This window comes from Saimiri boliviensis, chromosome 1 (genome assembly GCF_048565385.1).
Source record: "Saimiri boliviensis isolate mSaiBol1 chromosome 1, mSaiBol1.pri, whole genome shotgun sequence".
NCBI classification, from domain to species: domain Eukaryota; kingdom Metazoa; phylum Chordata; class Mammalia; order Primates; family Cebidae; genus Saimiri; species Saimiri boliviensis.
In genome coordinates, this window is record NC_133449.1 from 38,111,343 (window position 1) to 38,118,188 (window position 6,846).

Genomic DNA, 6,846 nt, shown 5'->3' on the forward strand with positions numbered 1-6,846 from the left:
TGCTAGTGGACTACACATCTTTCTAGGGAAATGGTTTGACCAGGCCAGCACATCCTTTAATCACTAGGGGAGGCTCAAGGATCCCTTAATCCACCCCAGTTGAGGCAGCTAGACCTAGGTAAGGTACAGCATCAGGCAACCGTTCTTTGGCCTCTTCCATTCTCCTGATTCGAATGGATATCCCTTGGAAGCACACACCTCTGGGCTTATCAGAAATACCTGAGCTGCCTTCTGAGTGGGAAGGGAACCTGCCTGCTAGCAGGCCTGAGGTGAGGCTGGGCAAAACACACAGTGAGTGGCTGGTCTAGAGATCTACTCTAGGCCTGGAAAGAAGTGCTATGGGTCCTTTACCCAAACAAGTAGAAATGTCAAACAATGGAGGCCACAAAGGCTTTCACCTGCCTTTGACCTGGACTTAGGTTGGTTTTTTTGTTTTTGTTTTTGTTTTGTTTTTGTTTTTGTTTTTGTTTTCAAGATGGAGTCTCACCCTGTCACCCAGGCTGGAGTACAGTGGCACAATCTTGGCTCACTGCAAACTCCACTTCCCAGGTTCAAACAATGCTCATGCCTCAACCTCACGAGTAGCCTGGGATTGTAGGCACTCGCCACCGCACCCAGCTAATTTTTGTATTTTTAGTAGAGACAGGTTTTCACCATGTTGACCAGGATGGTCTTGAACTCCTGACCTCGTGATCTGCCCACCTCAGCCTTTCAAAGTGCTAGGATTACAGGCGTGGGCCACCATGCCCAGCCTGCCTAAACTTCAGTTTAAAGGAGAAGGAGTGCTTGGAGCTCACCCAGGCATCAAGGCTGGCTAACACCTAGTCATCTCCATCTCCTTTCAACAGAGCAACAGCCAACAACCAAAAAAGAGCAAGTATTATACAATGAAATCATTACGTCCCTTGGCTTGGGTGCTGTGCTGCTATTAATACAAGCAAAATACTACATTTATCTTTGTAACCAGTTTTTGTATTGGTTCATACTGCAATGACTGATTACAAGGAAAAACTATTTCCTAAAAAAGTTAAGTCTAGATTTTCCAAGGTCCAGTGTCAGAAGGAGAAATCAAAACAGAAGGGATGACTATCCCTAACCTTCGGGCTGCCTCACTTCAGTTACCAAGTCAACAGCACACTGGCTCCCAGGGGCTACAGCTACTGTTACTGCTCTACTCTGCTTGGTCCATTCAGGCTTCTGTAACATGATAGCATAAACTGGGTAGCCTATAAACAACAGTAATCTATTTCTGGCCGTTCTGGGGGGTGAGAAGGTACAAGATCAAGGCATCGACAGTTTCAGTGTCTGGTGGTGGCCTGCTTTTTCACAGACAGCTGTCTCCTCCTCACCTCACATGGCAGCAGGGGCTAAGGATCTCTCTGGGGCTTCTCTTATAAGGGCACTAATCCCATTTGCCAGGGCTCTGTCTGCATGACCGAATCACCTCCCAAAAACTTTACTTCCTACACCATTGCCATTGAGGTTAGAATGGCAACATATGAATTTGGAAGGACACAAACTTTCAGATCATCGCATCTTCTAAGTGTGGACATCACTCCTTCACTCTCCCGTTGGTTTTTCTCTTGTCTCTGCCAAGGGCAAGTGGCTTTTCCAGCCAGGCAGTTGGTTCCAACATAGGTAATCTGTCCTCAGAGTTCACAAGCCCTAACCCAATTCGCTTACGATCTAAGAGGCCTCGGGGTCTGGCACAAGTCTGTAGGTGCCCTCCTCGGGTTCCTTGTTCCTACATGGAGGGCAGCAGCCTCCAGTCCAGCCCCCAGCAGTCCCCTCTTAGGCAATCTTGACATCCATAACCTAGACAAAGTGAGACCACCCACTCTGCGGCCTGCCCAAGTTTCACTGCTCAGATCTCAGGTGCAATTTTGAGAAATGGTTTTCTTCCTCAGTGGAGTGACCTAATCAGTGACCTCAGCCTTTACGGGGAGGCGTGCCCATACGCACAGTAACACAGTACTCACAAAGTCCACAAGAGCCTGGTCCAGGCCTTGGCCAGGGGCCCATCCATGGACTTGGGTGTTCGCTGCAGAATCTTCAGACAGATCTGGATGACGGGTGAGGCCCTGGCTTGGAGGGGCTGCCCTCCCTCTGCGGCATGGAAGCCCTGCTGCCTGAGACAGGAGGTGACTGCACCTCACGCGCAGCCTGCATGCTGCAAGACCCAGCAAAGCGCTTCCTCAGCTTGCAGCTGTGCAGACACTAGGAGAGGGAGCACGTTCCAGAGAGCGTTGCCTTCTTGGTCCGGCAGCAAATGCAGTCCCGCTGGCCCACCTGGTGCAGGTAAGAAGTTCCGTAGGCCGCCCAGATCTTCTTGGCAGGTTTATGGGAGACAGAAAGCGGTTCCCCGCCCCCTGCCCTGACGGGGCTGCACCTTCTGGAGCACTGCGAACGCTCTGCCCCCTGCCAGGCTCCCGAAATACTCTTCTGTCTCTGCAGTGGTGCCACCTTCCCCCAGCACCGGGGAGCAGCTCGGCAGGACGAGGCTCTGGGGGCCAGCGCACGTGTTCTTCACAAGCCTAAGGGGGCTGTCGTGAGGGGGGAAATGGCATATATGACGTCATTCCAGCTTTAATGCCCTTTCTGGAAAGAAGTGAGGCTATAAAGAAATAAGACATAGATTATGCGCATACATATGTGAAGGGTAAGTGCTTAGAAATGTTGAGTTCGTTTTAAAAGCTTTTAGGCAAAAGCACCCCCTTCTCAAGTTAATTCCCACTTGGTCAAAGGTGGGGCTCCGGGCTCCGAGGAGGCGCGGTCAGAGTGGGCGGTCTGGGCTGCGCGGACCGCGGGGGAGCCTCCTCGGTCTCCCATCTTAGCAGACAAGACCCTCCAGGCTAAGGTCCAAGGCCCATCTTCCTTGGGGTTGTCGTCGCCCCCCTCCTCCCCGCCACCCTGGGCTTTGGCTTAGTCCTCCACCACGCCCCGGGAGTGCGCGGAGCGGTCGCCGGTCCTGCCAGCGGGGGTCGCGTTCCCACCGCGAAGGCCCGGGCGGGCGCGCGCTGCTCGGGATCAGCTCCGGAGCTCCGGCCACCAGGTGGCGCCACACGGCTCCCTGCGCGCCGCTCCGAAGGTCGGGTCGCCGCGGCGCAGAGGACCCAAGACCGGGGTAACCGGTCACCCGAACCGACCCACTGCCCGCACTGCCGAGGCTCGGGCGCCACAGCTCGGTGCCCAGAGGCCCGCCCCGGGGCCAACCTGGAGAGGCAGCTTCAGCAAAATTGCCGGAGAGTTTGTTTCCACCCCACCCCTCACTCCCCAATCATTTCAAAAATTAAAATTAAACCGTGGGCTGAGCACGGTGGCTCACACCTGTAATCCCAGCACTTTGGAAGGCCGAGGTGGGCGGATCAGCTGAGATCCAGGTTTCGACCAGCCTGGCGAAACCCTGTCCCTATGAAAAATACAAAAATTAGCCAGGCTTGGCGGCGTGCACCTGTAATCCCAGCTACCAGGGAGGTTGAGGCAGAGGAATCGCTTGAACCCGAGAGGCGGAGGTTGCAGTGAGCCGAGATCACACCACAGCACTCCAGCCTGGGCAACAGAGCAAGACTCCGTCTCAAAAATAAAAAATAAAAAAATAAAAAAATTAAACTGTGATGGGGAATGTTGTTGGTGACAATACAGACCCTCATGAATAAGGTATCGAGGAGCATGAATTCTGGAGCCCAAATTGCAGTTCAAATCCTGCTTAATGACCTTGGGTGTGTTATTTAACCCCGCATAACCCCATTGCCTCATCTGCAAATGCAGATAATTTACTTAGAATTCACATCCTGAGTTGCTGACAAGAATTAAATAAGTTGATACACCATATATATGTATATGTGTGTTTTAAATATATATTTTATACATACACATGCATATAAATGTATGTAGATATGTTGTGTGTATATATAATCATATGCATCTATCATATATAAAATTATCTACATAAATATGCCTAGTACATAGCACCAATGTTAGCTATATTTTATATTGTTATGCAACTTCTATTATTAATTTTTCAAAACATTTTCACTCGAAAGACATTATTGGGGTTTGTTATTTATTTATTTATTTTGAGACGGAGTTTCCCTCTTGTTACCCATGCTGGAGAGCAATGGCTCGATCACGGCTCACTGCAACCTCCGCCTCCCGGCTTCAGGCGATTTTCTTGCCTCCGCCTCCTTAGTAGCTGGAATTATAGGCGCCAGCCACCACGCCCAGCTAATTTTTTGTATTTTTAGTATAGACAGGTTTTCACTATGTTGACCAGGCTGGTCTTAAACTCCTGACCTCAGGCAATCCACCTGCCTCAGCCTCCCAAAGTGCTGGGATTGCAGGCCTGAGCCACGGCTCCCAGCCTGTTATTTTTTTATATGGAAATTTTCAAACATTTACAAAAGTTGAGAAAACAGTATAATGAACCCACATGGGCACATCACCGAGTTTCAGTAATTAACACATTGTCAATTCTGTTTCATCTACACCCCAGGACCACACTCAGCTAGGCTATGTTAAAGCAAATCTGAGATTACATATAATTTCATTTGTAAATACTTGACAATTATGAAGTGTTTTTTTAAAGCTCAATGTTTATTTGATACTTCCTCCATGCACAGTATTATATTCTTCAGTCCATAGATTTCCCATGACACTGGAAATCTTGTCCAAACAAGCATTGGACACAGAAATTGAAATTGAATATTGAGTGTTATGAAAAATTTGGAGTTGTGATTCTTTGCCTGAAAAGCATTTCCACTTCTCAAGAGATGTGTTCTCCCTGAGGAAAGAAACACATTCAACCACTGGTTCTCTTCTAGTGAGAATCTACGGGGTGTTCTTTTATCTGCAGTGACACACCCCGGCTTGAATGATCACTCCAGGGAAGGAGATTTTTTGTAATTAGTCATATTCCTGCACTCAGAGAAGGATCTAATCCATTTTAAGAAGAAAACCGAGGCAGGAAGTGCCGGCGCCGCCACTGTGCGGCCACAGCCCTGTGCTCTTCGCTGTCGTTCGTCGTCTCGCGCAGGGCGGCCTCGGTTCTGGTGTTTGGCACCGTCTCCAGAATTAAACCACCACCATGTCGAGAAAAAGGCAAAGACCAAGACCACCAAGAAGCGCCCTCAGCGCGCAACATCCAACGTGTTTGCTATGTTTGACCAGTCACAGATTCAGGAGTTCAAAGAGGCCTTCAACATGATCGATCAGAACAGAGATGGTTTCATCGACAAGGAAGATTTGCATGATATGCTTGCTTCTCTAGGGAAGAATCCCACTGATGCATACCTTGATGCCATGATGAATGAGGCTCCTGGCCCCATCAATTTCACCATGTTCCTCACCATGTTTGGTGAGAAGTTAAATGGCACAGATCCTGAAGATGTCATCAGAAATGCTTTTGCTTGCTTTGATGAAGAAGCAACAGGCACCATTCAGGAAGATTACCTGAGAGAGTTGCTGACAACCATGGGGGATTGGTTTACGGATGAGGAAGTGGATGAGCTGTACAGAGAAGCGCCTATTGACAAAAAGGGGAACTTCAATTACATCGAGTTCACACGCATCCTGAAACACGGAGCAAAAGACAAAGATGACTGAAAGAACTTTAGCACCTTCCAATTACATTGTCTTACTCTGTTTTATTTCTCAGACACTTTCCCCACCTCATAGAACCTGTTGCATGCAACTTAGTTTCACAGCTTTGCCTCTTTTTTTTTTTGGTGTATTTATTCCAGACCTTTCTGCAACTTAGCACTTGTATAATCAGACTGGAAATGGGGATGAGGGTGTAAATTGTATTGAAAAAGAGATCGCGAATAAAAATCAACAAATGTGAAAGCCCAGGAAAAAAAAAAAAAAGAAGAAGAAGAAAACCACTTCTAGAAAAAGAAAGAAAGAAAGAGAAAAAGAAAAGAAAGAAAGAAAACCACTTCTCCAGACACTTGAAGGTTCTAGGATATATGGCCAATACTGCAGGGTAAACCACTGTCTGCTCAGTGTCTTTACACCAGTGTCAAGTCCCATTCATACTAAAAATTTAAGCATATTTATTTCCTCAAAGAATTTTGTAACCATGTTAACGTGTTAAATTATTGACTTAAGATACCAATACGCAAACATCCCTGCCTAATAATACATTAAGAGCCCTTTGGGACAGGAGAAAGAAACCAGGGAAATAATTGTCCTTATTCAACTGTATGTTTTCTGAGGGGTTTTTTTTTTGAGACAGTCTCACTCTGTCACCCAGGCTGGAGTGCAGTGGCACGATCTTGGGTCACTGCAACCTTGGCCTCCCAGGTTCAAGAAATTCTCCTGCCTCAGCCCCTCAAGTAGCTGGGATTACGGGCATGCACCATCACACCAGGCTAATTTTTGCATTTTTTTAGTAGAGACAGGGTTTCACCATGTTGGCCAGGCTGGTCTTGGACTCCTGACCTCAAGCAATCACCTGTCTTGGCCTCACAAAGTACTAGGATTACAGGTGTGAGTGACCACACCCAGCACACCCTGTCCATCTTTAAATTCCCCAGTGCCTAGCCTCATAGAAAGCTATTAGGGCCGGGCGCGGTGGCTCAAGCCTGTAATCCCAGCACTTTGGGAGGCCAAGGTGGGTGGATCACGAGGTCGAGAGACCGAGACCATCCTGGTCAACATGGTGAAACCCCATCTCTACTAAAAATACAAAAAATTAGCTGGGCATGGTAGCTCGTGCCTGTAATCCCAGCTACTCAGGAGGCTGAGGCAGGAGAATTGCCTGAACCCAGGAGGCAGAGGTTGAGGTGAGCCGAGATCGCGCCATTGCACTCCAGCCTGGGTAACAAGAGCGAAACTCCGTCTCAAAAA

The 6,846-nt window shown here is 48.3% G+C and overlaps 1 pseudogene; it reads left to right on the forward strand.

Moving 5' to 3' along the window:
* The first annotated feature begins 4,963 nt into the window (after window positions 1-4,963).
* LOC101039146 (myosin regulatory light chain 12B pseudogene) lies at window positions 4,964-5,876 on the forward strand (annotated as a pseudogene).
* The last annotated feature ends 970 nt before the right edge of the window (window positions 5,877-6,846 follow it).